Source organism: Narcine bancroftii, chromosome 1 (genome assembly GCF_036971445.1).
Source record: "Narcine bancroftii isolate sNarBan1 chromosome 1, sNarBan1.hap1, whole genome shotgun sequence".
NCBI lineage: Eukaryota > Metazoa > Chordata > Chondrichthyes > Torpediniformes > Narcinidae > Narcine > Narcine bancroftii.
In genome coordinates, this window is record NC_091469.1 from 297,760,070 (window position 1) to 297,770,308 (window position 10,239).

The 10,239-nt window shown below is 33.9% G+C and overlaps 1 protein-coding gene across 3 annotated transcripts in view; it reads left to right on the top strand.

Moving 5' to 3' along the window:
• LOC138746749 (potassium voltage-gated channel subfamily A member 4-like) overlaps nucleotides 1-10,000 on the top strand; it is a 33,151-nt gene extending 23,151 nt beyond the window's left edge. For 2 of the 3 annotated variants that reach the window (XM_069905119.1, XM_069905133.1), the window contains one exon: nucleotides 8,257-9,999. The gene's annotated coding sequence lies outside the window, so the exon portion shown is untranslated. Of the gene's footprint in view, nucleotides 1-8,256 lie in introns of all 3 variants that reach the window. The other variant, XM_069905126.1, reaches the window with a different exon arrangement.
• The last annotated feature ends 239 nt before the right edge of the window (nucleotides 10,001-10,239 follow it).

The following is a 10,239-nucleotide window of genomic DNA, read 5'->3' on the forward strand; positions in this document are numbered from 1 at the left end:
AAGCAAATTCAATACTTAAAATGATTAGAAATGTTTAGAAATCATACTAATTTCATATTTTTAGATCAGCATATTACAAATTTATTAAGAATATCCAAATTTATGATAAACCAATATTTAAAGGGTTGGAGGAATACAGAATATTTTCCTCATTTTTTGTAAATATAGTCCAAAGATTGCATGAAAATAGATGGTATGGGTCGGGATATTCCCAGGATTATAAATGTTCATGTTAATTACTAACTAAATTGGAAAATCCATCGTTTGATTCAAATTGTTATCATTTCTTCAGAAGAACCAAAGAAAATTCATAGGTTTTGTGAAATGCTAATATACCAGAGTTGATTTGTTTGAGATGCTTCCCATTATGTTGGCTGAACTGGAGTTTTATTTTGCTATATCATTTGGAAAGGGCTTTCACTTGTAAGAGAATGTGGGTTTTTAATTGGCATAAATATTAATGTTTAAGGATAAATTTGACTTAATAAAGGAAAACCAGCACAGATTTATTGAAAGGCAAATTGTATTTCATTAACTTAATAGAATGTTTTGAAGAAGCATGGATAGAAAATAGTCTTAAGAACAGAAAATCTTCTTCTTCTTCTTTGGCTTGGCTTCGCGGATGAAGATTTATGGAGGGGGTAAAAGTCCACGTCAGCTGCAGGCTCGTTTGTGGCTGACAAGTCCGATGCGGGACAGGCAGACACGGTTGCAGCGGCTGCAGGGGAAAATTGGTGGGTTGGGTGTTGGGTTTTTCCTCCTTTGCCTTTTGTCAGTGAGGTGGGCTCTGCAGTCTTCTTCAAAGGAGGTTGCTGCCCTCCAAACTGTGAGGCGCAAAGATGCACGGTTTGAGGCGATATCAACCCACTGGCGGTGGTCAATGTGGCAGGCACCAAGAGATTTCTTTAGGCAGTTCTTGTACCTTTTCTTTGGTGCACCTCTGTCACAGTGGCCAGTGGAGAGCACGCCATATAACACGATCTTGGGAAGGCGATGGTCCTCCATTCTGGAGACGTGACCCACCCAGCGCAGCTGGATCTTCAGCAGCGTGGACTCGATGCTGTCAACCTCTGCCATCTCGAGTACTTCGACGTTAGGGATGAAAGCGCTCCAATGGATGTTGAGGATGGAGCGGAGACAATGCTGGTGGAAGCGTTCTAGGAGCTGTAGGTGATGCCGGTAGAGGACCCATGATTTGGAGCCGAACAGAAAATAGAGTAGTAATTAATGGCTGTTTATCATTTTTGAGGATGGCAAATAGGGTTGATCACTCAGGGCCACCACATATTTCATAGATATGGACATGTGGGAGTAATTTCCAAATTTGCAAATGATACAAAAACTTTTGTAACTATGGAGGATCCCAAAGCTGCAAGAGATGTGTGGGCTGGCTGAACCAAGAAATGTAAATTGATGGTTTGGAACATTTCAAATGTTGAAAGGTTCTTTTTGCTGTCACATAATAATACATTAAAAATGTAACATTCATGATATACTTTTAATTTTGTCTGCCGGCGTGCCTAACAATAGGAGAAAGAGGCCTGCAGCCTGTGTGGGCCCATTAGCCATTGAGCCCCTCATTGGTCACAGTCCTGTAGGGTTATCTCCTATGCTCATTCTTCTCAGCGGCGTCTCTCTCCTTGTTTGTGGTGCCTGGCACCTGTCTGTTGCTCCCCAGGAGTCGACAACCCCATGTGGTACGCTACCCAGCTTGGGTGCGGCCATCTTGTGCATTGACCTCTGTGGTTGCAGGATTTAAACAAAACACCATTGGCTCCTTTAATAGGCCGATTAAAGCCTGTACAGAGCTGTCTGCATCAGGACCAGGTTGTGGGACTCTGTGGAGGAGCACTGTGTTTCCACTCCCTCCTCTCCTGGGTTCGCATCAGCTGCAGCTCTGGCGCGCCACAATTTTTTTTAATCCCAGGATAGTCACATTGAAAAAAATAATGACAACATTAAATAACTTGCACAATTATTAAGGTTAAACAGGAACTGAGACCTGTGTGTTAATGTGCATAAGTTGTTGAAACATTGAAAGGGTGATTAATAATGCAGATAAAACCTGAAATTTAGATAGTGACGGAGAGTTAAAAGATATGGAAGTTATGTTAGGCATACACAAGTTATTGGTTATGCCACAACTGCACAGTTTATAGTTGCTTCACGCTTTAGGAATGATGTAAAGGGCCTGGATAGGATGCAGAAAATATTTTCTGGGATGATTCCAGGAATGAGGGTTTTCAGCTGTAGGGTTAGAATGAAACAGTGTTGTCCTTGGTGCAAAGAAAAGAAGATTTGATAGAGGCAAGCAATTTAAATGGGTTAAATAGAGGGAAGTAATTAAGTTGCACATTCTATTCCAAAAATTTGATTTTGCAAAAATTGATGTTTTTGTTCCATGAAGACTGGATTAAGGGCTGAACTGGTAGTAGCATGGATTGAAATGAACCAATATCCATGCTTGATTTTTCACAGAATCAAAAGACCCAAAGTTGTTATGTATTTTGTAGCAACTTCTAAATGATTGTAAAGTAATGGATATCCTGAGATTATCTGAAGATTTAATATAGGACCATCAGTTTTAGTCAATGATTGCATTTAGATAATATTGAATGAAACTATGGCTTGGGTTAGATTTCCACTGGTTTATATCAAACCATTAAATTGGGTTGAAAACTAGCACTATTGATAAATCAGGAATAGAAGCTCAGCAGTTACCAGTTTGGTAGGAGAGTAGGATGGGTTGAACACATGGATGGAAGGGGAGGAATAGTAGAAAATGATATGAGTTTAGGATAGGACAGGGAGGAACCTGCCAGTTCTAGCAGGGTAATGGATGTGAACTGGAGAAAAGAATGATTTAACTTTGAATTCCAGAAAATTTTGGGATAGGGACCAGTTTAGTCTGAGAGTATAAAAATCAATAACTATATTGTTCAGTTAGATCAGGTGACAGTTAAGGTACAGTAAGTATTTACCAGAGATATTGAAATTGCATACTTTGTATGTATATCTATCTCATGAAATGGATCAGCATCTGCATAAAAACAAGATAATTTAAGTTTGGACATGTATTTTCGATGTACCACCTTAAATTGTAATAAACAATGCCTTGCACAAAATGAAGAATCATTAATCAAACTAAAAGCAGAGCATCAATATTTATCTGAAAATATTATATTGAGATCATGCTCCCAATCATTTTTAATCCCATTCATTATAAATACATGATATTAATCCACTGTGAACAAACTATAAATTAAAAAAGGTATCAAGAATATTTGAATTTGCGATTTGAGGAAAATCCTGTAATTTTGACTGAACAAAATGCCTAATTTGTAAATTTCTAAATAAATGTCTATTAGAAATATTAAATTTAACTGACAATTGTTAAAAGGAGACAAAGATACCTCAAATAAAAAAGAACTTTATAACTTTTGGTGGTAATCTGTGCATTCCTTAAAGCCTGCGTCTAATACAGAAGGTTGAAAAAGACGATTATAATAGGACTAGCAAGAGAAAAATAGTTATAATCAAAACATTTCCTTAATTGAGCCCATATTCTCAGCCTATTTCTCATTATCGGATTATGTGTTAATTTAGAAAAGGAAAAGAATAAAACAGTACCTAAAATCTGCAACATAGATGATTTTTTAGAAAACTTCTGTTCCATTTCTACCAAAGAAGGGTAATACAATAATTTATCAAAATATAATAATAAAAATAAGTTACATATATTAATGGCCCAATAATAACATTGAAAGTTTGTAAGTGATAATCCCCCATACCTTGTAGTTTTTTGACGATGGGGTTTATTTGTATGTGGTTGTTTTCCCTGCCTTATATATGAGGAAATAACTAAATCTAATGAATTAAAGAAAGATTAGGGAATAAAAAGCCGTAAGGCTTGAAAAAAATACAGAAATTTAAGTAAAATGTTCATTTTACTCAAATTTATACATCCAATCATTGTAATAGATAATGATGACCATCCCAATAATAATAGTTTAAACTGATTAAGTAATACTAAGAAATTTTCATTCAATAATTTTTTTATAACTTTTAGTTATTGTAATACCTAGGTATTGAAATTAGTCTTTCGCTACTCATTCATATATCCAAGCTACCAAGTGTGCTACAAATCAACTGACAAAATAAATGTAATCCCTTTTGAAGCTAGCTTTAATATTACTTATAGTCTGTTCAAGGATCATAATCATTTCACTTGAGGAATTAATTTGCCCCCAAAATTTTCATTTTTTTGCAATTCTCTTAGAAGGCAAAAAGATCACTCCTTAAATAAATTGTAAAACTGCACAGAGTACTTTAAATATGATCTCAACAGCTCACATGGTTGTAATAAGACTTTCCTATTTTTATGTTCCAAGACCCCTTTGCTAAAAAGAACAACATTCTACTTACTTTCCAAATTACTTGATGTACCTGCCCACCTATGTGCTGCATGAAGACATACAAATTTCTCAATATTCTTGAGACTCTTTCAATTTAAACTATACTCCGCTTTTCTTTTGTCATTATGAATAGCTTCACATTTCCCCATTTTATGCTTCATTTTTCAAATTATTTTTAAACATAATTTATTGAGTTTATTGTACAATATGCATATGCACTGAAATTGTTATTTTCTGTAGCCGAATTGGTATTTGGAAAGAAAAAAATGATAATAGTAAAATTAATTGAATTTTAAAAATAAATATATTTGATAGATAATAAATATTCACAGTAATCTTCATGCAAAAAAAAAGTCACTTGCCATATTGCAAACAGTCCTTTTGTGTTGTAGGGGAAGACCATTATTCTTGAACCTAGAGGAGAGGTTCTTGAACCTAGAGGCAGTACTCAAAGGTACTGGAGAAACCCAGCAGGTCATACAGCATCCATAGAAAATAAAAGGCCATTGGAATTTTTGGCCTAAGCTCTTCTTTGATACTGGTTTTCAGGATTCTGCACCCTCTGCCCAAATGTAGCAATGAAAAGAGGCTGTGACCAGGGTAGTGGGGTTCCTTTGTAATTTACCTTTTAAAGCTATGTTATACCTTTTTGAGGCAGTGCTTCACATCAATTTCTGCATTTGATGGGAGGTTCTGCCTATGATGGATCTGGCTGGATATGTTTGCTACCTTCTGAACCTTACATTCTTGGGCACATGAATTTCCAAACCAGGCTATGATGCATTAGTGTCCTTTCTACAGTGCACCTGTAGAAGTTTGATCGAGTATCTAACTACATGGCAAATCTCATCAGACTCTTGAAAAAGTGGAGGTTTTGCTTCAAGTGGGATTGGTTCAATGTCCTGGCTCCAGGAAAGGTTTTCTGAAAAATGAACTCCCAGGAACTTGAAGGTTCTGAACCTTCACGATCAGTACTTCCATGAAATACAGCTCAGTTCCAGGAATACTTTGACATAACTATAAACTATATTTCTGTTCAACAAAGCAGAAGACCAGGAACAGTGCCGTCTAGAATGTTTGGGACAAAGATACTTCTTCCCTTTATTTTCCCCTGTGCTCCTCAGTTTTAAATTTATAATCAAACAGTTCACATGCAATTAAAGTTTGCATTTAATTTTATTCAAGATTATTTGTAGACATTTTGGATTGATCATGTAGAAATTACAGTACTTTTTTTTACATAGTTCCCCATTTCAGGGCACTATAATGTTTGGTACATTTGGCTTCATTTATGTTTAGTTGCTTCATTGGTGCAGGTATAAAAAAGCTAGGCTTGCTTCTAAGCTTTTTATCACCTTTAAACATGAGGACCAAAGTTGTGCTAATGAAGGTCAAAAGAAGCCATTATGAGGCTGAAAAACAAGAATAAAACAGTAAGAGACATCTCTCAAACCTTAAGATTACCAAAATCAACTGTTTGATAACATCATTAAGAAGAAAGTACATGCTAGTGAGCTCAGAAATCGCAAAGGGACTGGTTGGCCAAGGAAGACCTCCACTCTTGATTACAGAATAATTCTCATCATAATAAAAAAAAATCCCAAACACCTGTCCAACAGATCAGAAACACTCTTCAGGAGGCAGGTGTGGACGCGTCAATGACTATTGTCCACCGAAGACTTAATGAACAGAAATAGAGAGGCTACACTGCAAATGGTTAATGAAAGAATGATGTCAGATTAATAATTGCTTCAATATGCATGATAATAGATCTCTGAACTTGAAATGGATATCAATTTTAAAAATGCCTATTGAAAATTAAGCTTTATTTTTCTTGCATTTTTTGTGAACTTAGGGTATTTCACGGTTAATTGGTATTGTATCAAATCTACAATATATACATATATTTATACACATACTGCATCAAAATTGAAAGTGTGACATGGAACATAACAGCTTGAAAAGGGTAGTGAATCTCCATTGTTTTATTTTGAATATTTTATTTAAATTTTTAAAGTCAAACATGCAATCAACAATAAGAGAAAATATTGAAAAGAGAATGAAAATGATAATCTATGATACATGATGGTTGTAATCCCCCACCCCATCCACTCCCTCACCTTCCCATGAAAAGTTAATAAAGAAAGAAAGGAAGTCCCAGAGAAAGAAGAGAAGAAGAAAAGAAAAGGAAAAAAGATAAAGAGAAATCAAGATTGTCGTGAATCCGTTGTCTACCCCACAAATTTCACATTTTCAAAATTTACCTGACTCTCGAGGGGACGCTTGCCTAGTGCCCAATATTTTTAAAATTTGGGAGTTGTAAACCTTCCAGCTCATGTTAATTTCTTGATGGAGTCTCTAGTCATCTTACCGTTCCAAATAAAATTTCTGACATGTTTATTTCATTCCTGAAAAAACCTCTGAGGCAATGGTATGGACAGATATTGTACTCTTGGAAACATTTGTTTTTACACAATTGACTCTACTAACTAGTGTTATTGGGAGAGCTGTCCACCTGTTCAAATCTTCTTTAGCCTTTTTAAGCAAGGGCAAATAGTTTCATTTATATAAATTCTGTAAATTATTATCAGTTTTAATCCCTAAATATTTTATCCCATTTAGTGGCCATATAAATAGTATTTCTTTTACATTAATTATAATCCCCACCTGTAAGTAGCATAATTTTGCTTTTATCCTAATTTATTTTATATCCCAAAACTTTCCAATGCTCTTCCAGATTTGAGTGCAATTTCTGTAATGAAGTTGCTTTTTTTGTCAAATACATCAATACATCATCTTCAAATAAATTATTCTTATATTCCTCCCTAGTTAACCCAAAATCCTTTAATGTCCAGATCTTGCCAAATTGCTTCGGCTAAGAGTTCTATAACCAATATAAAGCGAGTCGGAGACGGTGGACATCCTTGTCTGCTAGATCTAGTCCATAAGTTACAACTTTGACTTTGGGTTCATAATATAGTGCCCTAATCCAGTTAATAAAAGTTTGTCCTAATCCAAATCTTTCCAGCAGTTTAACTAAAACAACGCATTCTAGTCTCCATGCTCACGAGTCTGTTTATTGCTGATTTTAGCAATGGAACCATATCAGATGACCTCAAATAGCGAAAGGTAAATTGGTTGATTTTCTGTTCCAGACTACAATTCAGAGATACCTCATAATGCCGCATTCCTTTGGGGATCAGCTAGCAATGAGAATGCTTGGTTGTAATGTCTTTGGTTGTTTGGATCACTTTTTAGGTCCATACAAAATGTATAGCTGCTTGGACAATGATATTTATGGAATCAACAGGCATTTAATAACAAAAGGAAAATGAGGGAGAACAATTCTAGGAGAAAAAGAGTGAATGATATAAAAATAAATGAATAATATAAAATTGTCAATAAAAGCTGAATTGCATCTACAGTTTAATATAGTTTTAAACTTTGATAATGTAGCTTGTAAGCACCTTTGACTAGAAATATGGGAATAAGAAGGGACTCAAATTGGGAAGAATGATGCTCTTTCCTCAGCAAAGGTGATAATTTATATCAAATGTAACCAAGAGGAAAATACCCAATAGAATTTCAAAGATTAATTTCAGAAGCATAGATTAAATCAAGGCCATGGTTAAGACATTAAAATATCTCTTTAAATAATTTATTTGTGTGAAGCTTGTAATATCTTTCTGAGCATATATTTTTGATTTGAAGAATGACATTACAATTTTAAAGCAAAAATATTTGTTGACAAGAATCTGTTTAAAAAAATAATCGTTGAATATATTCAATCTTTTGCAGGTTATGCTATAATTTTAAGTCTTTGTAATTGTTTTTCCTTTAGGAATCTAATGTACTTCAAAGCAGTAATGCAAATCAACTTGGATTTGGAAAATACAAGTCCACTTTCAACACCTGGATAATGGAGAAATGCAACATCAACTTAATCAACAAACACAAAACAAAAGAGGAATTTGCGCCATACAAACTTGATTTAAAAGACTGATGTGATAAATTGTTTTCATAAGAATGTAGTTGCTGAATAGGTGATGTAACAAAATGCAAAAAGTTACTGAAATTAGAAAATAGATTAGAACTTTGGACACCATTATAAACAGGATGGATGCAATCCCAAAATGCTTTTTACCTCTCTTATTCCACAGTTTCATCTTATATCTTCTGCTTGGCAGCTGGTCTGCCCACTAGCTTCAGGTGGTAAGTCCTTAAATATGCAAGCTGTGAATCTATGGAAAAAAGAAAAACTGCAGATGCTGGAAATTTGAATTAAAATACAGGAAATATTCAGCAAACAAGGCAGCATCTGTAGAAACAGAAGCAGTTAATGTTTTAGGACAACCTTTATGAAACATTTTCTGCATTTATTTATAATTTTGTTATGGAAACGGATCATTAACAGTAATCTATGACCAATATACTGTATATGCACTAGCCAGTTTTATCAAAAAATACAGCAGAAAAGACACCAAAAAATGTTAGTTAGAATTTTAAATTTGTGTAGCCAGAATGAGCAGATGATCTGTCAAAATTCATATAAAAATATATAAATCATTGCTAGAGTAGGTCCTCCCGTACCAGATCCAAATTGAGATTCTGATTGGATTTAATGCTTGCAGCTCACTGGCACCACTTTAATGAGGTCCTAAGTGGAACAGGCCTCCCTTGGACAGGATTAGCTGGGCCATTGGTTAACCATTAAATAATTGAAATCTACCCTGTTATTAATCAAATTAACCCACTGTGTATTACATTATGCATGCATTACAGGACTAAAACAGATTCTGTATATGCAATGATGTGAACATGTTAAATTTGTAGATAATTCACAGTTATGGTTACTAATTGAACAAAGTTGCTCACTTCAGATGTACATATTGTAGTTGTTCTATTTTACAATGACATCTTATTTTATATTTTTATATAATTGTGGAATGCTTCCATTGCTTGTGCAGTCTTTTGAATTATTTTCTGAACTCTGATAGTTGTTAATAATCAGACCAAATTTAAAAATTATGCTAACTAATATTTTTAGTTTTTCAATGGCATTTCAAAAGTAAATGTTTTATAATATTGTCGATCATTTGTAAAGTGGTCAGATTGTAACATAAAAGATGGCAGGAACGATGAATTCAAAGACATTTAAGAAGGTGATAGTATATTTATTGGTTACTTTAATTTTGTTTAGAAATGATGGCAACATTTATCTTCCTATTCCAGTATAATGTGAACATTTCAGTTTTGAAAAGTTTGCTAAATTTGTGTATAGTTGTTTAACACAAATATGAAGAAAGACCAGAAAAGAAAATGAAGCTTAAGATGAGCCATTTACTTAAGGGGACTTTTAATCTCAATTAGTTTGCACAATCAAGAAAAAATTGTTTTGAGAAATACATGTTACAGGTGACAAATGCTATTTATGAGTTCTCCATTAAATAAAAATATGATACATATATTCTTTTGGAAAAATTACTTGTTTTTAAGTAGATTGTCAGATTGTTCCAGAATTTAAGAGTTTGATTATCAGAGGACTTACACAAATAACAAATATTTTATTGTGTTATGTAAACTAAATGCTGAATGGTAATACATTAAGTGAATGTTTTATTCTTATGTTTATTTTGCTTAATGTTAAAAATAGTGCAAAAAAACTGTTTCATATATCTTTCCCCTTTCTCATTAGTTGTTTTTCCACAGTTAATATTTGAGGCTGCAGATGAGTACTCAAATTCATAATTTAAATTGCAAACTAAATCATTGCAGCCTTTGTTGAATGAACTTTGAGTATCAAATATATATTCTGGATTTATAT